Raw genomic sequence first — 23,692 nt, 5'->3', positions numbered from 1 at the left:
ACTTCATAATGTTCGCATACAGTATATATTCCAAAACTCTACAGAAAATCAACCTTGGGTTAATACAACGCCAGGTGTCGGAGCCGCCAGTATCATAAGGAAATTTAATATAAGATGTATATTCACATTACTGACTGAAATCCCTAGGCTAGTAGGAGAGAACGGATGCAGTTATATTTGTGGTAAGGGGCCAAAATAAGTTAGTTGCACTCAACATATAAACTTTATTTCTTAAAACACACAATCACACAAGCAAGAATCAATCCTCTCAACATTTTAACGAAAGACCTCCTTTCATTTAATTTAGATCGGCTGAATGCCACATCGAAAGTCAAAGACACAAGGCCTAAGCGAGGAATTGAGGTACAGGAGTTCTTCTGGAGGTCTCACATCTTTAGAAAAAAATTTTTATCTTCAATATAAACAGTTTGGAAGCCTTAACTTAAAATTTTCCCATAGAAGTCGGCTGAACGCCTCACATTAATCAAGAACAGCGTTACGGCTTAAGGCCGAGATAAAGACGTCCACAGTTTAAACTAAATAGGCAGACATTTGGCGAAGGCCGCATATTAGCAAAACAATTTAACGGCTTAAGGCCCAGGAAGAAGAGCTTTCAATTTGAAAAGGCTGAAGGCCTTATTTTAAAATATTTCGTGTAAGCTGGGCAGAAGGCCTCATGCTAAAGAATAACAATCTTGTGACTGAAGGGCAAGACAAGGATTTTTAATTTAAGAGAGATTAAATCTCGGCTGAAGGTCACGCACCATGCAGAAAACAATTTTACAGCCTAAGGCGTAAAGGGAAGAGCTTCTAAATTTCAACTAAAATCGGTTAAAGGCTGTATCGTAAAATGCTTCACACAACTTTCGGCTGAAGGCCACATACGAAACTCAAAAAAAACTCACAGTTTAAAGTCCAGACAAAGCAAATTCCAATTTTTAATTTAAGCTAGAAAACTCGGCTGTAGGCCACATAAAAATTATAAATTTATTTCTTACGGCTTAAAGCCTGGTCAGAACTTTCAACTTTTGATCTCACGTTTACGTGAGACAGGCAGCCAGACCGACAACCTCTTAATCGGAAGGCAACACAACCTAGGGACGGTTCACGACCGACCGACAATCTGACCGATTTCAAGTGGTCAGATCCAACTCTACAATTAGTGGAAAATATCGGCCGATGAAGAATAAACCAGTATACCAATAACTTCAAAATCGGCTTCACCAAGATCATGGCATCAAACACAACTCAAGACAAGTTTAAAAGAATACCGAAAACACAAGTCACAGCTGTCAAGTGACAATGGGAGACTGCAGATTCTAGGCAACAAAACACATGACTTTTCATCACACGCGTCAACGGCTGAGGAAACAACAATCCACAAATAATAAACAAATCGTAACAGTCGAGGTTTAAGAACCGGTAACTAATTACTCAACTTGAGGATCCTGCTTCGGAGGAAAGCGAAAAGCCACTCACACAGCTTGCGTCGTTTCCAATTGCAACAGCGCGTGCCCGCCGCCAACTTCCGCGGCCTGTCTCCACACTGTGGGGACTACGTAGCTGCTCAGTCCCAACGAACCCACGAGGTCCAACCACATCCCAACTCTGGAAATGGTGTTCGTCCTGAGGGTCCAAGGCGTCGTCTACTGAGACGATCGGCCGAGCAAACGGCCAACGGCAGCCCATTTTGTCCCACAGTGGTCCCGGCGAATTCTAACACCTTTCGGACCCGACTGTTGCAGGCTGCCCACTACTGCCCGACTGATACTGGTGTCAGTGATCAGAAGGCCACAAGCCGACCGACCTAATAACGGCCTTCCGTCTGCGTCGACAACGGTGCTGGGGCGTACTTGCACCGTGCGGACCTGCCTGCTGCTGACTGCCAACTCGTCCGGCAGCCGAGCTGCGACGAACCCGGCTCAGTCCACAACCCAAAAGCGACTGAGACTCAGAGCCAACGTCTATCATGCGACTGTCTACCTTCTGACTGACTCTGTCGACTCACTGCACCGACTCTGTTCACCGACCCACTGCTGGTCCGTCCCTCCGTCTGTCCGGACTCAACTCCTACACACGACGAGCCGGAGACACTGGCTCGGATCCAACCATGCAGAGCGAACACCGGCCCATTGGCCACCCGATATCTCTGCACAAGGAAGGAACCGACCCATGTCCCGCAAGATGACCAATTGAAAGGGCCCAGAAGCGGCCGGAAGACCAAATACACGACGCCCGATGAGACGAGCGAACGAACGACCAACCAACTGTCGTCTTCGCTCAGTCTGCTTCCGTCGGATAGTTCACGTGTGTGGCCAGCGGTCGGCAAATCCTGGCTGTCTCCAATTCACTTCTGTTACGTCCCGACTGAGCTCACAACTGAACTCCAGACACACAACGCCCCGGAAATGCTACCGATCGCTACAGAGATGGTACGACAGTACACTTATCGATAAGCGCTGCTGTTGCCACTCACGGCAGATAAGGCAGGAAGTTAGTGACGGCAGTAAATGGAATAAGGAAATGAGGCGGCAGTACCGTAAGAGAAGATGACAAACAATAAAAGGCATGAACACAAACCGCGCACGGCACGATGACAGAAGTGAAGCGAAAAGGCATAAAAATGTGTAAGACATGACAGCAAATGATACATATGTGAAAAGAAATGCATATAAAAATATACTCAAAGCATCGGCAACGTCACTGCACATTTGGTGTTATAAACGGTGGCCGCAATGAGCTTACAAGTTGTATTTGCAACGGCAATTGAAGCCATTATCAAAAGAATTAAAAACCAATCTCCTGCTCCACTGAACTGGTCATTAAGTAATCGGTCATGGAAGCGCCTTATATGTATGAAAATTTCTAGGTCCTCTGAGGTATCCATATTAACATCTCTACTCTTATAATGAAGAATCTGTATATTGTTTTCGATGTCACGAAGCTGATTGATGAATTGACGTAAATGATTTCAGCCGGGATAACAGGTTCCCCATGTCGATTTCAGAACTGCTTTCAAGTTTGTGCGATGTAAAAGTAGTCACAATCCACACACTTAATTTTATAGACCAGCAATTTCAAAATTTATAAACCGACAGTCTTATATTTTTTCGTAGGAACTTCCCCAGTGTGTTAATAGCATATAAACATTTCACTTCCCACATCTTTGACAGAATTTTATTACCCATTTCCATTCTATCACTTTCTCTAAATCCATTACCAGTGCCTGTCTTTGCAATGGAAGCTTTCTCGATGCAGTTGCCACGTGGTCAGGTACAAATAATTTTAGCCTGTGAAACACTGAAACAAATAATGCTTTCTTCTGTAATGGATGATTATCGGAATTCGCAGCAATAATGACAACTCTGCTGTCGGCTTACAAGAAACCTCGTATTCTGAACACTGGCCATTCCTACTTACCTGTTAATAAAAAAAGTTAAGAGAGCCCTCAACATGAAAGTCCATTGTGAAATGAAACTTGTGGTATACAGAGTTAAAAATGTCTTGTAGTCCGAGTGCCTCGCTCTTATTTCCATTATACAACGAATATGTCGTCAACATAATAGTATGGTGTTTGGGGTCCCTTGTTTGTCCCACCGCCAATTAATTGATGTTTAAGACACAATAAGTCATATCGTTCACTGTTTACTTGGGACACAGTATTATGCCCTCTGATTATTTTATGAGTATCCCGCGCAGGTTCTTCACTTACATTCATTTACATAGTAATTTGTCGGCCGTTTTTTGCCTCTGGTAGAGATTTCTGATTATGTCATAAATACATCTCATATATCACTAGTGTTACTTATTCAACAGGTACTCACAATATTGTGTACTTGATACGTCGTATCGCGAGTTTTTAATTTGAGTGCCGATAATGTTTGCTAAGAACAAGAGTGATACTCATCTGTAAGGGTTGTGGATATATTTTTAAAAATGCTAGACAAGCATTTTTCCTTTGTGCTTCTGATTTTGTACACTTTCTAATTTATGTTTTTGAAATGTTTGACATGTTCTATTATAACTCTATGACGTCAAAGTACTTAGATTCGTTTCTAACCAACAGGTGTACTTATTCCACTTTGTTGTATGTTGTGTGCACAGATACACTTCTTAACACCGCCCAATGCATTTTGTAGGTTTTTGAGAATTTATTTCATTATGCTTCATTTTCTAGAATATCAATTTTTGTATACTATACTAATACTAGTTATTTTTAACACGCAGCGGCCTGGAGGTGGAGTTAATGGATTGCCAAAACTGGTCTTCTAAATGAAATAACCATTTCTATTAACGTATGGGTGTTAAGTGATTAGTTTTTCCTAAATAAATGACCAGCCGCTGTCCTGCATCCACAATGGATCAACGGAGACAACCTTCAGCTTCTCCCGTAAGACTTTATTGTCTCTGACAGAACTACATTGTCAACTCCAATGACTTTATTTATTCTCCCTGATCTTTGAGTCCTACTCAAAACTTTTCCTTGGTTTTGATTACTGTTTGCCCATTCTACGGACTCAGTAAGATCCAGGATAGGCTACAGTCCTGTTTCAGTTCCTAATCAACCACTGATTCTCTCTCATACCCTGCGACACTTGCAACTTCCGTCTGGTTAATGTAATAGTTCTAAATAGGCTTTCGCTCCCTCTATTTCACCTTCGAAAAGATTTTATTCCAGTCAAAAAATCAAAAGATTTCTGTAAGTGTATAGATGCTGTAAAAGTAGGGGTGCCTTTTCTTAAACTATCTTCTAAGGTAAGTTGCATCACATATGGTAATACATTTCACAATAAATCCAAACTGATCTACTCCAAAGTCAGCTTCTACGAGTTTTTCCATTCTTCTGTAAGGAATTCGTGTTAGTATTTTGCAATTATGACTTATTAAACTCACAGTGCGGTAATATTCACACCTGTCAGCAGCTGGTTTCTTTGAAATTGGAATTATTATATTATTCTTGAAGTCTGACCGTAATTCGCAAGCCTCATACATCTTCCACACCAAATGGAAGAGTTTTATCTTTTTGGCTCTCCCATTTATATAGCACTTCTGACAGAATGTCGTCCACTCCTCTGGCATAGTTTCGACATTGATCTCTCAGTGCTCTATCAAATTCCTCTCGCACTATCAAATCTTCCATCTCATGTTCATCTACGTCCTCATCCATTTCTATAATATTGTATTCACGTTCATCTCCCTTATATAGACCATCCATTTACTCTCATCTTTCAGCTTTCCATTGTTTACTTAGGGCTGGTTTTCCGTCTCAACTCTCGATCTTCACACAGCTTCTTCTCTTTTCTACAAAGGAACCTGCAGACAGTATCTATCTTCCTCGTAGCAGTATATGATTCTAAATACTTACATATGTACTCCTGCCATTCAGGCTTAGTCATTTTGCACCTTCTGTCAACCTGATTATTTAGACGTTTGTATTCCCTTTCGCTTACTTCTTTTGCTCCATTTTTATATTTTATTCTTTACTAAATTGAATTCAATATTGTCTTACCTATCTGATGTTCTGCTGCCTTCATTATTTCATCTCTCAAATTGATTGGCGACTCCATGGAGTGCTGTGTGTACAACGACCATATGATACATAAAATTAGGAGGAAGGTCAGCAGTAATTATTATGCTTTATTAACAGTAAAATCTATTTTCGATCACATAATGATCATCTTCACTGCTTTTTCGTACAAATTACATCTCGTAGGTAACTGGTGTCTACTCACTAACAGTAACAGAAGTTATGAAACGATCACTGCTAATAACTAGACACCAGAGCCTACGAGCTTTAAGTTGTACGCTAAAGCGCTGAAGGTGATCATATTGTGATAGAAAATCAATTTTGCTGTTAAGAAATCATCAAAATTACGGCCAATTCTAGCCTTCCTTCCAATTTCATCTCTCGAAGCTACTCATTCGTCTTCTACTGTATTCCTCTTACCTGTTACAGTCAATCGTTGCCTAATGCACCCTATGAATATCTCAGCAACCCCCGGTCCTTTCACCTTATCCAGTTCCCATTTCCTTAATGTCTACATTTTGGCAGTTTCTTCACATTCAGCCTATAGTTGATAAGCACTAAATTGTGACCAGAGTCTGCATCTGGCGCCTGTATTGTCTTGTGTTTTAAAATCTGTCTTACCATTCTATTATCAATCTGCAAGCTTAAGGTGTCTCCAAGTCTCTTCCAAGCATACATTATTTTTCTCATGAGTCTGAAACTAAGTGTCAGCGATGATTAAACTTTTCTCTGTGCAGAATTCTAGTAAGCTATTCCTCTTTCATTCCTCCCCCTTGTCCATGTTCACCTGCTATGCTTCTTCCTCCTCGTTTTCTACTATCGTATTCCAGCCAGCCATCGCAGTTAAATTATAGTCTCCCTTAACTATCTGAATAATTTCTTTCGTGTCATCACACATTTGTACAATGTCTTCATCATCTGCAGAACTAATTATCATATGAACTGATGCTACAATGGCAGATACGGCTTTAGTGTCAGTCCCTTCACTGTGCTGTCCCGGGCAGCTTAAGTACTTTCCTACTTCGGTATTCATTGTTAAACTTACTCCTCCATTACCATATTTCATTTTTTATTTATATCCTTGAAATCATCTGACCAGAAGAGCTGCTCCTTCCTCCTGCTTCTGAATTACACCAATTCCCACCATAGCTAACTTCAATCTTCTTAAATTTTCTAACCTACCTGATTTAGCGGTCTAATATTACACTCCTCAATCTATAGAATGACAGTTATCGTTCTCGTGATACCTCCACCCAGAGGTGTGAATGGGTAACGACATCATTTAAACATACATTGAATTTGCATACCCTCAGAAAAAAATTACAGCTGTAGTTTCCACTTGCTTTCAGCTGTTTCACTGTACGATGACAGCAGGTTCGATTTCGTTGTAGTTACATGTCCAGACCAGCCAATGACACAGAGTGTTGCCCTGCAACTGCCGCAAAGGTTGGACCCTCTCTTCAGGAGAAATATGTTTGTCTCATATTTCAACAGAGATCCTTCTACTGTCGTTGTATCTACAGTATGGATATCTATATTGAGGAGGCACCCTGTGCACTCAAAGTCCATAGCATAAGGGGATCACACATAGTGAAGGGTAAGCAGGTTCTCCCTTAAATCTCGCTGAATTATCGTTAATGTTTCCATCTTTTATTAGCTACCACGTCTTGTTTGTCCATTACAGCAGTTGGTAACAAGATTTAGACGGCACCAAAATTTTATCATAATATAATCTTCAGTTAATTACCACTAATTCACTGCTCTACCTATAAATGGCAAGCATTCTTCATTGTAGAAAAACATTCATAGTTGCCACGTTAATATCTTTCTTGTCAATAACCATCCCCTCATTTACTAAAGTAAATTGCATGCACTTCCAGTAAATGTGCGTAACATGAATCAAAATAAATATCATTCTATGTTACATGACTATTCATTGCCAAGCCAATCATAAATATCATAGCATTTCATACAATTATCCAGCATTAAAAAGTTCATAAAGTTGTTGAAAAGAATGCTATCGTCATCATGATCATAAGGAAGTCCATTTATTTTTCAATCATTTCTTTTTAATCCGAACATCTTACAAAAATCATTGCTTCATACTCTCACTTTTACTTGTCAGCTAAGTGCAACATCTCAATTATGTTCATCATTAGCTTAGTACACCATTTCTATGTAATTACTTTATTGAAGACAAAGTTAGCTGTATATCATAAATAGTGACTTTTCAACAGAAGTATTTCTGGAACCTCACAAGAATATGTATATATCATTCATTTGTTACAAGATCTTTAGCTTTTTGTGTTTGATTCAATTTTAAGATTTTTTTTTCCTTTTCTACTGAACATTTGGAATTGTTCTCAGAAGGTGTCACTTATGGTATTATACCATACGTATACGTGTTTCCCACATAATGACTAATAGTATGCAACATTATAAAAGTTTATGAGAAATAATTATTGTCTTTTTATATTCAACAAATTCCTAATTAGGTTTTGTCACTCAACACCGCAACAATCTTGTCTATAACAGTGTTACAATCATCGAAATAATAAATAGAACTAAAATTAATAAAGTTATATGTTAGTTGAGCCTCAAGCAAGATGGATGAAAAATCAAGCCTGTTCAGTTTTAAAAGCCACAGTCCAATTTAAGCATGTACTCTAAAATGTGCTCAGGCTTTGTGAAAAATGTAAGATAATAGTAAAACGCTAATAACGTAATTGGAGTACAGCCCAGAGTGTAAACGCAACAGAAAAAGGTAGGTCACACAGTTAAATGGATAAAAGGGCAAATAACGTAGCGTGGAACAGTGAGGAGTGAAACGCTACGGCTCAGAGTCATGTACTCGCAGGGATATAATGCGTCTATCTACCCCTAAGCGTGCAACAATATAACTAGTTGTTTAAAACACACCATATCACATTCACCAACTTGTCGAGAATAATACACCATATAAACTACGGTAATTCACGGCCATTTTATACATATATTTGCTATTGACCTTCTGCTTCAACTGGTCGTCTACACCTCATTTTGGACCTGCCTCGTCTCCATCGTCCATGCAGCACTCAATGAAGAGCTTCCTTCGCAATATGTTCATTGAGTGTCCTAAGTGAATATTCTAACAATCTCCACTTTCTACTTCTTATTTGCAGCTCATTTGGCTTCTAGCTGGTTCTTTCCCAGAGTGTTTCGTTAAACATGACATTTGGCCACCATATCCGTTCCTCAGATATCAGTTGCTGAATGTATCACAGTTATGTACTGGCTGCCTTCTCACTTTCCATGTTTAACAACGATATAGAAGCTCAGTTTTTACATTACTTTCACATATCTGAAATTTTTTCTCAATATTACTTCCTCCGCTCTCCAGATGGAGCGAAGAGGTGTAAGGCGCCTTTGTCTTCTGTTAGTGCTGCTGTTAATGTCTTCTGTTGCAGCACAATATAGTTTTATCATGCACCTCTGTACATAAATAAAATAACAATCTAAATAGCGTCATAATGAAACCTACATTCAAAAACGTATCCAGTATCACACATGAAACTAACTTAACAATTCATAAAAAATTGCACAACCTAATCTCTACCACGCCGGAAATCAATGACAAAGAACAACCTCAGTGACGAATTGAGAAGACAAGTAAAACTTGGTGGAAATTCTTGAACAGTAATCTGTAAATTCACTCATTATTACCAGATGGCTACAGGGTAATCGAAGCTTCCCAATATCCAGCAACACACATACATTTACTTAAATTTGTATCATTAAGTGACCAAACATGATATTCTGGCCTCTCCTACTGCTTCTGGACTGATCTCGATATGATAATTTCTCCTGCTCCATCTCTTGGCCATAGGTGATCAATTGCTCTTTAAATCCTTAAATTTCGGTAATTCTGAACTTCTACAAAATGTATGTTAATATGTCGTCAGGAATTAAGTTGCATATAGAGCCCACATTTGTAGATAATTCGTTTGATAAGTTTTGGATTATTATTATTATTATTATTATTATTATTATTATTATTGCTGTTTTGCCCTAAAAGAGCGCATTTGGACTAAACTACATGACCAGTTCCTTTTGCTGCCTTCCTTGCTACTTAAACTTCCCTCATTGTGTTTCTGTTTCCGTTCCTCTGTCCATGCTACTTGTCGGCTATGTGTCTTCGGATTCATCTTGATTGCCGTTTTGGTTGCCCACATTTCTTTCATCTTCCGGCTGTGATCTTCCTTGCGTTCTTCGGACCATTTTACACCAGATCGTTTGTGACATTTTATCTCGTGTAGTTTACATTTCCTAATGATGTTTGTGAATTTTATTCTGTCCCTTATTGTGTCTGCTATTATGTTGAGTTGATTCAGGTCGTTTTTTACCTCTGCCACCCATTTGTTGTTTCTAGTGGTTACTCAGTCAAAGATCTGTTTGGTCAGTCTGTGTGATGGTATTCTGTGTAGGTGTCCATAGAATTGTAGTCTGCGTTTTCTAACCTTTTCTGTGATTGTCTCCGTATGTTGTATAGTTCCTCTGCAGGTTTCTTGATCCATATTCCATTGTTGAATATTTTCCTAAGTATTTTTCGTCCTACTTTTTCTAGTTATCTGATACGTTTATGCCCTACGATTAGTGTGGTCTCTGCAGCATATAGTGCCTCGGGGAGCACCACCGTGTCGTAGTGGCGTAATTTGGTTTTCGTGAGATAGACTTCTTGTTGTAATGATTCCACACTACTTTGTGCGCCTTGTCCAGTTTAGTTTTTCTTTCTTCGTTTGAGTTTCTGTTATGTCCACTCATTTGTAGTTTTTCACCGAGGTATTTGAAGTTTGCCGTTTTGTAAATCGTGCCATACTTTGCGTTCAGAGATGAGAGTTTCTTTGTGCTCATAAACTGTGTCTTTTCGTAAGAGATATGTAATCCAGTTTTGGAAGCGATTTCGTGTAGCTTTTCAATGCTGTCTTTTGTTTCTTTTATACCTTTCGTGACAATCGCCAAATCGTCTGCAAAAGTCAGGCATTTAATCTGTAGGTTTCCTAAGGTCATCCCCTGTTGTGATGTTTCCCAGTCTTTTATTACCTTATCTAATATCAGATTGAAAAGGAGAGGTGACAGGCTTTCGCCTTGTCGGACACCTGTGCGAATTTCTAAGGGCCCTGGTAGTTCCTCACAGAACTTTACTTTGGAGGTCGTGTTGGTTAAAGTTTGCTCTATGATAGCCTGTATTTTGTTGTCTACTTTGTATTCTGCTAGAATTTAGAAGAGAGTTTTCCCGTCGATAGAGTCGTATGCCTTTTTGAAGTCGACAAAGGTAATGATGAGGGTCTGTTTGTATTGTAAAATCATTTTCAGGTTCCAAATTTGTTCCGCATAAGTCCGCCCTTTATGGAAGCCTGCTTGTTATTCCCCAGTCAAGTGGTCGGTCTGGCATTCTAGTCTGTTTAGTAAAGCTTTAGACAGGATCTTGTATGTGACCGGTAGTAGAGATATTCCTCTGCAGTTGTTTGGGTCAGTCTTGTCACCTTTCTTGTGTAGTGGGTGTATCAGAGGAGTTTTACAGCCGTCAGGAATTTTCATGGTCTTCCAAATATCTTCCAAGATCCTGTGGATGTCTTTGGTGAGTTCTGGGTCTCGTAACTTTCAGATTTCCTCAGTGATGCCGTCTTCTCCTTGTGCTCTACGATTCTTGAGTGACTTATTTCTTTAACTTCTTCTAGAGTTGGAGGTTCACTATCTGGATTGTATGTGCTCGTTTCTGTCATCATTTCTTCCATAGGGGTGTCCATGTTGAACACTTTTCCAAAGTACATTGCCAGAATGTCACAATTAATTTTGGTATTGGTTTCTAGGTTTCCATCCGCTCTTCTGAAGCACAAGTTGGGTGGCTGATATCCAGTCATACTTTCTCTGAACGTTCTGTGGAAGTTTCTTGTATTGTTCTTCAGGAAGTCCGATTCGATCTCCCTCAGTCGCCGTTTATCATACAGTCGTTTGTCACTGCGAATGATTTTGCTTGATTGCTTTTGTGTTTTCAGGGAGTTTTTCCAATTCTCTTAGGATTTATGGCTACTAAATTTTTTCCATGCACTGATTGTTGGTGAGTAGCTTGGTTACATGTGTGGTTACACCAACGGTGTTTCCTTGTGTGTGGTGCTTGTGCTAGTTTCGTGGCCTCTCGGAATCTTCCTGAAAGTTGTGTCCAGGCTGTCGTTTCTCCATTTTAATTTTGTCTAATATTTGTGTCTGCTTTAAAGTAAGGTATTCTGGAGCTGGTCTAACAACTTTGTTCTTCTGAAGCTTTTTTTTGCGCAAAAGACGAATCCTGACCTGTAGTAGGTGGTGGTCTGAGTCGAAATAGACTTTACGTGTGTCTATGTTCAAAATTTCTTTTTGTGAGTCTTTCTGGACTATTACGTGGTCGACTTGTCTCGATAGTTTTCCTTTGTATATTCTGAAATTCTCCGTGATGAAATGGTCTTCGTCTGTGAATCGTGTATCTTGCAGTGCACATATTTTGATTTGAAATTTTTCAAGAGTGTCTGTCAGTTGTTTCATCTTTCCTGTGTCCATCAATGTGTTAACGTTGAGTGTGCCGATTTAGTGTTTGCGTTTGGTCTTGAGGGAGTTTGAGAAGCTCCGATTCTTCTCATGATGTCCGTGAGCCCCCGGAATCCGATGCTCACGACGATCCCAGTCTATTGACTGGGGGCCGGGGTAATGAGATTTTTCTCGTTGCACCATCCTGATGTACTACCTGACTTTCCAGATCAGGAGGTTGGTTGAGGCCGTCACTGACATGTGGAGCAGACGCCTTTTGTAGCGGGCCACTGCGGGAAAAGACGCTACTGGTAGTTTTGGTCCGCCCAGAGTATTTCATTTCCTCGGTACCACCTATATCTAGGAGGCGTTCCCCTCTCCGCCACCTCGGGAGGCGCTCGGTTGGGATCTACTAAGCGCCGCGAGGATAAGTTTTGTATGCTTATCAATTCTTTTGGCAACTCGTTATCAGTGGTCCACCATGAAACAGACATACTTTTATTGTGTTTAGACAATGATCACTACAATTTTAGTATGGCATTGTTTGCTATCCAAAATGGAAAAAGAAAAAATGTTTTAGGTATAAATCAGCTTATATGTGTCAGTGTAGTGAATGTTGGGACCATACATGGGAAAATACCTCTAATAGAGATGGGCTAGTACCTATTCACAGACAAAATAAACGTACTTGCACTACATAGTCTATCCTCAGGAAAAGGACGGTTTAGCGGGTTACGATATGGGTGAGAAACAGGAGCGAGAGACAGTGGTTTAAGGAAGCTTGGAAATCTTTCTCCTTGTACGTTACAAAACTGGTGTTAAGGAATTCGAATTATCAGAACATTTGAAAGGAAAGGAAATAGATTTAACAGGTATTACAGAGAAAACCACCTGTAACTATATATGTATATGGCTATACTAAGATCTACAGAAGAGTAAATTTAGAAAGAAGAACAAGTAAGGGTGTTACCATCTACATTCTTACAAAAGAATAAGGTAAAACACTTGACTATGAAATTAAAAAGGACGCACTGTTCTATTACGAATTAAAGATACAAGAGCAATCCAAAGAATAATAGAAGCTAACGTCCAACATGAAGGGAATATTGATTACTCTAAGGTCTTTTTCAAACTATTGCAGGTGATATTAAACAGTATGAATAAAAATCAGATTTTCTTTACGGGAGATCTAAATGCTAGAAGTGGAAACAAACTAACTCCAATAATACTAGACACATTTGGAGATACGTATGTGGTGAAAACGGGAAAATACTCACCAATTTCGCTATTTTCTTCAAAACTTAGTAGAACAAAAAAGGGCCCTGCCTGCGAAATATCCGAAGTTACCATCATTATGCAAGTAATGTTGTCACATAATTAGCAAACTTTCAATGGCAGAGTTTACCGGAAGAAAGACGGTCTTGCTACTACAAGTGGCACAGGAGAGGATACGGAAGAGTTGCACACATAATGAAACCTTTTGCACACAGGGATGATATTTATAGTTTAGCATGAGGACGAGAAAAGCAAAAATTTTATTGCTGTGAAAATCAACAACACAAAGAAATAAAGAACGCTTCATGCGAACTCACCGCTCAAAAACAAGTAGCATTTAGGTCTACACTCTACAAAGCACATCCACTTACCTTGGAAAAAATAGACTTCCATAGACTTCCAACCAAATATATCACAATGAAAAAAAAAATACTGACGTGGTGAATGGGTCCGAAGAATAAAAAGAGGTCACACGCAAAATAAGGCGTAATACGTCTGGGCCAAATGGAATATATTACTGCAGACCTATTTTTAAAAAAAATTACAAGATCTTTCTCCACTGTGATTGAGCTACGATACCTATTATTCCACAACAACAAAGACTGACTCCTTAAAATGCAACAGTGAGGCTTATAAAATATAATCCTCAAGTTTTCTGCCTATTGAGGCCGCAGCTTCAAATCCTGTTTTCAAGCACACAAGATTACGTTCTTACTAAAAACTATGCAAAATCTATTATTAACTGGCCACACACGAGCGTATTTTAGCTACAGACAACGGAATTTCGGGTCAATTCTGGAAAACCATCGGGGTCACACAAATGTTATTGTGGAGACGACCGAGAAAATTAATCTATGAACGTTACGTAAACAAGACAGTGAAAAGTAGAGTGAACAAAGAGATGACTGACACTTTGTAGATGACATTCCAACAGTGGGCCAAAGTGTATTGAAAAGTAAGCTGCAAATTAAGAAATTAGGTTTATGAAAGGTATGAGAAAGAAGCTTAAAATGTTTCCTTTCGAAGCCTTACAATCCACAATCAGTATGCCGATTAGTCAAACTCGCCTTCAGCACTGGGGCAATCACTTAATCGACGCACCATTATGAAGACACCCGTTTGATAAATATCGTATACTGCTGAGTGAAGAAGCCTTATCTACGTGCTGCACATCCTCGTACAACAAAAATAGTCCATCCTTCAAAGTCTTTTTTGAGGGACCAAAACCGTGATAATCGCATGGGGTGGGTGTTCGTGTGTCTTTCACTTGGGTTGACGTGGGGTTTCCTATCGTGGGGTTTCCTACAAGGGTGCTACTGGTACCGAAGCTGTCCCGAGCATCCGGTTCCCTAACGAGGTGTGTGAGAGCTGAGCCTCCCCCACTGCTTGTCTACCCCAGTCACTCACCCTGAGTGCACGTGTTATCACCGTTTCTCAGACAGTGTGGTCGTCGACAGCTTTCGTTCCTTGCGTTTTCCTATTCGACTTCTGTTCTATGCAGTGTACACGATGGAAGTGATAACAACAACAAAAGGGAGGCCGTGTATTATGAAGGATGGTCATCGCTACCGTATTTACAGGAGGAATGAAGAATATACGAACTGTATGTGCTTCAGTTATGAACGAAGTAGGTGCAAAGGCCATTTAAAAATTGCAAATGGTGAAATCGTTGCTCAACAGCAACTTTTCGTCCACCTCACAAAACAGACGTGTAGATAATGAAAAGACTACATAATTCCAGAAAAATAGTTCGTGAAGAAAGGACAGTGCCTGTAGCCCAAATTTTAAAGCAGAAATTTCAAGATTTGAAAGATGAAGTATTAGAATTCGTGACATATATTCCGAATTATGACAACTCCAAGACTCTATTGCGTAAGGCGAGAGGAGGAGCTATTGGGACAACCCAGAACCCTGGCTCCAGTTTGGAAATTCACCTTAGTGAAGAACTTTTGAAATTAGCGGAAGGTAATAGTTTTTTGGAGATCGATGATGGCTGTGTTCCAGGCAAGAGACTTCTAGTATTTACTTGATAAGAAGCAGAGAAAATACTTTGTGTCAATGGATGTGTGATCATGGATGGGACATTTGACAGCTCTTCGAAATAGTTGAAACAATTGTACACAATCCATGTCGACATCGAAAGTACAGAAGAGGCAACTAGGATATTTCCTGTTTTATTTGCTTTGCCGCCAGAAAAAAGTAAAAATTCGTATGAAAAACTTTTTTCTGGTTCAATGTCTAAGATGCCCGGATGATCACCAAAAACTGCAGTGCTAGATTTAGAAATGGCTACAATTAAAGCAAGGAATTCAGTGTTCCGTGAAACACAATTTTCCAGCTGTATTTTTCACTTTAACCAGTGTCTGTGGAAGAAGATACTGGGAATAACGGAAGACTACAGGGATAGGGAGGAAGCGTAATTGTTTTGTCGCATGTGTACTGCAGTGGTACATCTTCCACTTAACATTGTCGATGAAGCGTGGATTTTAATAACGGAATAAATGGCCAGTGGAGAGAGGGTCACAGCATTTACAGACTATATGGCTGATCAGTGGATGGAAAATCCTAATATAAATTTTGAAATGTGGAATGTTTTTAACCAACGACACAGAGTGAGGAATGCTGTCGAAGGTTGGCATAGAAAACTGAACCACTCAATAAACTAGAAACATCCAAATGTGTACTTTCTGATTCAAAAGCTGAAGGAGGAGGCAATGAACGGTATTTTTGAGATTAAAAAAGATTCCATTGGCCTACGTATTCAAAAAAGAAAGAAGAGGTGCATAGATCTTGACAAAATATTAAAAAACATTATGAAAACATATAAAGACTCTAGAGATTTAAAAAGATGTTTAAAATCTCTAGGCTTTTTAGAAAACATTGAATATGAGTTTACGATTGATAAGAGAAAAGGTTATGAATTTGCTACTGTAGTGTTGAACAAGAACTATAACAACAACTAAGTAAACAACAACAGAAACAAAATAAAGAAATAAATAAAAGTAAATAAAATGAAAAAAAAACATTTAAACATGCCTATGTACTACGTGCATAGCCAGTCCTAAGCCTGGATAAAATGTGAAGGGATGTTTTTATTTTCATGTCAGTCGGAAAGTTCAGGGTTACGATATTTATTTGCAGTCAGAAACAAGGGCATCACCACGTAATGGTACTAGAGTGTCGAATAGTTGGATGATAAAAAATTTACCGTGATGTTCTGTGTGAAAAATTCTAGAATTTGCTGTGGGCCTTAAAAATTATTCTTGTTTTAAAACGGTATGTGTAAGTACAGCACACATTTTAGTAGCATCAATAATTTCGTAAAGTTAACTTGCCGATTCTGGAGTTTCTTCACATATGTCATACGAAACTAATTATTTGTATTTGGCTGATCTCATTCACAAAAGTACGCTTTTAACGGTATTTCTAAAGTTCTAATACAAAATCTGATATTTTTTGAATTTATAACTCAACAAAACTGAAATTTTACTTAGGAAATTTATCATATAACATGGTCACTCGTCCTGTGAAGCTTCCAGAATTTTTGGTGAGGAAGGAGGAATGAGGACTCAGACAGCTGATTGCCTACTTTTCTGTCACAGTCTTTTGAACACGATCATATTTACCTTTACTGTGCTCCAACAGGAGCATTTTTAAACTGATTGTTATGTAGTTCATTTTATAAAGATGAAATTCCAACTAGATGAACTTTGGTGGAGTCATCTATATTAAGCACTAATTTAATCATCTGTATACATCTAGAACAACACTCTAGTTATCGAGACTTTATACGCCGCATTTAACCATCGGAAAATATTCTATAATTCCTTTCAGGTGAACACTTCCATTGTCGCGTAAATCTTTATCTAATTACTAACAGTAAACCCGGCGTTGCCCGGATATTTATTCACCGCAGTTTTATATCAGTTCATCCCCTCTTCCCTCTTCTCTCCTGTCCATTTAGTCCTATCTCGTCTCTCTATCCACCTCCTCCTTCCGCCTATCGGTCTCTATTTCCATCTCCTCCATCTGCCCTCCTCTCCCACAACACTTCCTCCTCCTCTCCATCCTCCTCTCCTTCTCCATCCATCTTTCCGTCTCTGTCCACCTCCTCCTTCGGTTTTTTTAATAGTACATCAAATTTACTGTAACACCTCTCATTCATGTATTTATTGCAGTGTTCCATTAGTAATTCCAGTTCTCTGTTTACCTGCTGCTCCCGCTCTCTTAATCTGCTTCTCTCACTTCTCTTGATGCACCTCCTCTCCTCTGACCTAGTGGCCGAGGGGTTCTAGGCGATACATTCTGGAACCGCGCGACCGCTACGGTCGCAGGTTCGAATCCTGCCTCGGGCATGGATGTGTGTGATGTCCTTAGGTTAGCTAGGTTTAAGTAGTTCTAAGTTCTAGGGGACTGATGACCACAGAAGTTAAGTCCCATAGTGCTCAGAGCCATTTGAACCAGCCAACCTCCACCCTCCTCCCCGACTCCATCACGTTCTCCTCTCTCCGTATATCTCCTCCTCCGCCTCCATCATACCATCTGCTCTTTCCCCATCTATGAAAAAATATGTATATCTGCCAACTTCCATGCTGACTGACGAAACGATATTGAATTTATTTAAAGATAGGCCAGCTCTCCGCCATCCAGCATACGTTGACTTGTATAAATGGCTTCACCACGAAAACATACATACATGAGCCAACTCCCAAGCTATCAGTCGATCGGTGTGTAACTCAGTTGTAAGGTACCCTCCGCAATACACCGTATGAAATTTCACGTAGACGGTGAGCTTCCCCTTGTTTTGAAGATCGAATGTACAAAATTTCATCAAGATCGGAGCAACACTGTGGATTTTGTTGAAATCCGTAAGTAAAGTACCCTCCACAACGCACTGAACGAAGTTTTATGTAGACAGTGACCATCCTCTTGGTTTGGGAAATAGAGATTCTTTTTTTAAACATCCCGCTCGTTCTATGCCGACTTAGTTGCGAAACATAAGTAATAGATTCGAACAACAGAAATCACGTAATGAGTTCAGTCGTATAAGGGGCAACATAGCTATTAAATAAGAGCAACGGTCACTTTCAGTGTTACGTAAAATAACGTTATACCTTGTAAATTATCACGACACAAAATGAAGATGATAAGCAATGTGGGACTTCCTTCCGTTAGCGTTTGAAGTTCTCCTAGAACTCCTGTGTGGTGAGGAGGTTGGGAGGGGGCAGCAAGGGAGCCTCGATTTATTTGGCCGGGCCGGGCCACTGCTTGTAGGAAACCCAACGGTAGGAAACCCCACGACACCAATAATTCTGCGTTACGACATTTTCGATATTGAAATGTGTGTCATCATCAAGCCAGAACAGGCGATCATGCAATTTTTGCGGATATTTCGCCTTGATAACGTGCCGTCATTTCTCCAGAGTTGCGCATTACCGTTCCCCAATGGTTTAGACACTAGGGTCAGTGAAATCTTCAAGCAATGGGCATCGGTAACCAAAACAGAAAACTGCTGACCCTTGAACTTCTTAGGACGAGGGGACGACGGGTGAAGTGTTGTTCATTAGCCGAAGAGTGTCTGAGAGCGTTGGTTTCGCCAGCTATGGAAGGAATAACATCGCAATTATTCTGTTTGTATGCGTTTGGTAGTAACGTCGACATAATTCACATTTGTGCATTTACGGCGTGCACTTCGGGAAGACATTAATCCTACACAGATCCGTCGCCTACATGTTAGTGTTTACAAATGTGCACTGAAGCCCCGCTTCCTTCCATAAACACTTAAATGGAAACGCTCTCAAACACAATTTTTTGATCACTCCTTTGATGACTCCTTACGTAATCAAACTCGCCGGCGAGAGTCAATAAAAAATTGTTTGCACTCTGTTCAATATTGTATCACCCTTAACTGTGTTACGACCATTATTTTACCGGTATTTAAAGTTACTCTACTTGACAAAGGATCGAGAACACCGTATTTCTAGCATGTCGACATTTCAATAATCTCAAAGGAGTTCCCACATCTCTGAATCAGACCGATGTGGCAGTGTTCTGATATTCGGCAATCCACTGACCAATATTTCTTTTGAGAAATGTATGAGCGCGTGGTGTATAAGTCGCCGGTGTCTGCCCTAAATTTCTTCCTTTTGTCGTGCATACTAACTTCACCTCAACTTTCATGAATAAAAAAAAAAAAAAAATTCAAAAATTCACCATAAGAAAGAATTCGTAAAATCGCTGCACCGTACACATTACTTACTGCGGCACATAGTCGAAACTACAGAAATATGTCGCCTGTGATGTCTGGTCTGTTGAGCATGCAGTACAGGATAAATCACGAAAATCCAGCGGTTTAACATACGCACTATGGTTCGAGTCCTCTGCTCGGAACCCAAAGACGTGGCCTGCATGTTAGTGGAAAACGGCACGCTTGATATCGGCAGGTACAATCCGTCAAAATCTCCTCAAAGCTTGCCTGCAGTTCTGTCTTTTCACATAAATCGCCTCACCCGTGGGCTGGATATTGCACAACATATGAGTTAAACTTAACAGATCAGAGAGTAGACAGAAACCAGTTTGGTAACATTACACAATCAGATGAATTGTTACTCTCTTCATCTGCTCGAGCATACAGCAATACACCTGCATAAAACCACAAAGCTTGAATTAACGGGCACCTTCCGCTACTGATGGCTATTTTAATAATTAAAAAAAGCCGTTTAATTATCACTTTACATGTGTTATGCTACTTTATCACGCTACCATCTGGCACTACATAAAAAGCATTATTTTGATCATTTCATATGATGCTCTATCTGTGGGATATAGAAGAAGGTGTGTGCATAGAGTTAAATACTGTGCAGTTGCACCATAAGCTGTCAACGTTTGCTGACATTAAGGATGTTAAAATGGTCTGGCAGGACCCTTTTGGAAGTTTTCCACTATTGACAATTTATAAGGTTAACATGTAACCCTCTCACAATAGGAACGCACATTTCGCGTCATCGTGGTGAAAAGCAAACGTTTCCAGCTGTGTTCTGTATTCTATGAATAAACTGCTATCCTAAGTAGTTAAGTAACGTCTTGATGTGTTAAGCTATACGACAGTTCATGACCCCGTATACAACTGAATATGTGATTTTGCTACAGGTGATTAACGTGATATTCACCGAGTCACATACGAGTACTTAAAATAAGCGCAAGTTAAAGTTAAATAATGAGTACTTTTCTGCTCATCGTATATGTAGACTCAAGTAGTATAACTAGGCAAGTCTACAAACACGATAGTGAAGTCGTAATGGGATTTAAAATCGAAATGTCCACATACTTGCGGAAACAGTGTTCTTGACTATCCTGTATTGCACAAAATATCTCACTGTTTTACAAAAATACAATTAAGGGACTAATAAAATCATTTAATAACAGCAATCAGTAAATTAGGTCTATGGCTTGTAATATGAATAATACGAAGCACAGGGTATTTATTATTAATGGCCTGCAACAGTAGGAAAGGACTGAATCGTTTAACATTCGCACCATAATTGAAATTTGATAAGAGGAGGCGTATAGATAAGATGGTTGCACGGCAATGGACCCATTTCATATATGCCAATAAAAGAACGGCTTAGATTGAGTGAAGGGCTCAGCAAAAGGTTAGGTAAAACGTTAATGGGCACACTGGATCCGAAATGCGTTGTGTGACTTAAAAAAATATAAAATTTTCGGTGACGCGAGACGTTATTATTCATATTTCATGTGTACTGAACCCGGTGATGTTTAGAACCACAAATGTGATTACAAGAATATTGTCGATTTTTGTATGAGAGAAGTAGAATTTTTTACCGTTAAGCGATGAGGTACAAATTATTTGCGTTTCATTGTGTATTGTGTAAGGAGGTCATTCCAGAATGAATGCTACCTAACTCATTCTCTTTTAATACAGTTTTGGAAGTGAACTAATTAATGTTGCGCTATTACTGAATGCTTTTTTTTCAGACTACTGCCATAGTAACTTTCTGCGTCACCAGATGCCTACATTTTAGTCGCTTGCAAAATGCCCGTATTAGGCAGCGTTGTGTGGCAGTTTTTGAATGAAGAAGGTGGAACACCCATTCGTATTCACGAAAAACGACAACAGCGCACAGTGATGCATCGGTGGATATCACCAGTGTTATAAGTTGGATTCCTCACTCAGTAAAGGCAGCGTGATGACGATTACTCAAGAACTGGGATACTCATATGTTTGTACAGCTTGATTACGAAGAACTTTATCCGACCAGAATGAAGAGGCAAGGAAAAGAATTACGTCCCAACTGATGCAACGCTTCCATTAGGAGGAAGATACGATTCTGGAAAAAAAAATTTCATAGACGAACGTTGGGTTCATTTTTCTAAGAAGAATGAAAGTGGTAGTAAAAGAAATGGCATCAAACAAACTCTCTGAAGGAGAGAGAGTTCAATACTATGCTATCTCCAGGGACGTTATGGTTGCAGTAATCTCGAATGCACAGCATATGATTATTGGAATTAGCAATGTTCATATTGCAGATGAACATCTATTGTATAATCGATGTGAATGCAGTGATACCGGACACTTGATAAATATTCGGCATGTCAGATACATTTAACACTCCTGCCTCTCTGCCAGCTCACGATTCCATGCATACATAAGAGTCGTACTGCTTTTATAGGTAACTGGTAGTGAGTACTATACTCATATCTATGGATGCCGCCCAATCTTAATATTCACGGGTGTTTATCTACATTCTCCGAACTTTAAATATATGATTGAGTGTAATACTTAACAAAACATTATAAATGTAGTTGATCCGTGACTTTTAACACAGATAGTATCTGGAATTTGTGTGGAGAGTGGGCTTCCGATAGCATGTGTAACCGAATACAAATCCCAAACATTGAAGGAGCTCGTGTACAATCCATCTGTAAAAAATAGGAAAACGCAATAAGTATCGGCAAACCGACGCACCATTCGATATGTCAATGTGTACTTGTGGATGGCGTTGGATGGAACAGGATGAATGTGTCTTTACAAGCCCCAGAAAGCAGGAAAGGACGTTAGCGCTATCTTACGCTATTTTACTATCGTATGTGGAAAAACACCTCACAGTGCAGGCAGAAGAATTGTGCTGTATAGTGGATAGATGTAATAATGGCTCGAGCAAGTCAGAAGTGGTTTAGTAGACTTCGACCTGTAATTTGGCCCTAATAGACCAACATCCGATCTGGTCGGCCTACGTTTACAGATGTATAGTGGCTTAATGATATGATAGTGAATAATCCACAAATGACGACGCGGGTGTCGGCATTGGAGCTCCATGACGCTCTTGCTGCTGCAACCAGGAACTTGGAGAAGCTGGGTTCGTAAATATTCGCGATGCGTGGGTTCCTCATGAACTGAGAGAAGCGAATTTGTTTCAGATCGTGTCCGTCTGTGGCTTCTTATTGAGACCCAGTCACAATGCTCCTTTTCGTTAATGACTGGTAATTGAGGATGGAAAGTGGATCGTGTACAACAACGTCTGGAAGAGTAAATCGTGGCGCAAGACATCTATCGGGTCATAAGTCAGGGATGCTTCTCGGAAATATTCTGCTATGCGCCTGGTGGGATTGCAAAGAGGTCTTGTATTACAAACTTCGTCCGAATTACACTATCACTTCAGAGATCTAGTGTCCGCAGTTTGATTGTCGCAAGGCTGCCATTGAATGAGCGGATTTTGGACACGACGTCATCTTACACCACAACATCGACAGACCACATATCTCCATGGTGACCCATGAAAACCTGAGTTCTTTTCTTTGTGATGTGTTGCCCAAAGCCCTTAATCGATGGACGCTGCCTCTTCTGACTTTCATCTACTCGGTTCCATGTACAATTTCCTCAATGGCTAATACGTCAACTCCTTCGAGAACTACAGACCGATTCTTTAAGAGGTCATCAACCTCAGAAACCGCAACATTTTTGAAAAGAGTCGTTTACAGGTTATCCGAGAAAACTCAATATATTGTCGACAACAGTGATACATCCTGCATGAAATTAATAGTTTGTTTACAAAATCGATCCGCTTTTTGGTTATGTTGTACCCGACCTTGCGTGTATAGTGTAAGGGGTGACAAACTGGCAAACTCTCTGCCGTAGCTGTGTGCAGGGAAGTGTGTTTGCAGGCGATGTGTGTAATTCCACTGTCACGAAAAGCTAACGAACTTTAGAGATAACCCAACATACTTCTACAACACTTGGCTGTCTTGTGTCGATACTACACATGGAACACCATGATTAAGTACCCAACTAGTTTTGTACAGTTATATTGCATTTTTTGGGTGTGTGTGACCAAC

This window comes from Schistocerca gregaria, chromosome 8 (assembly GCF_023897955.1).
Source record: "Schistocerca gregaria isolate iqSchGreg1 chromosome 8, iqSchGreg1.2, whole genome shotgun sequence".
Lineage (NCBI taxonomy): Eukaryota > Metazoa > Arthropoda > Insecta > Orthoptera > Acrididae > Schistocerca > Schistocerca gregaria.
This window is presented reverse-complemented; position numbering follows the sequence as displayed.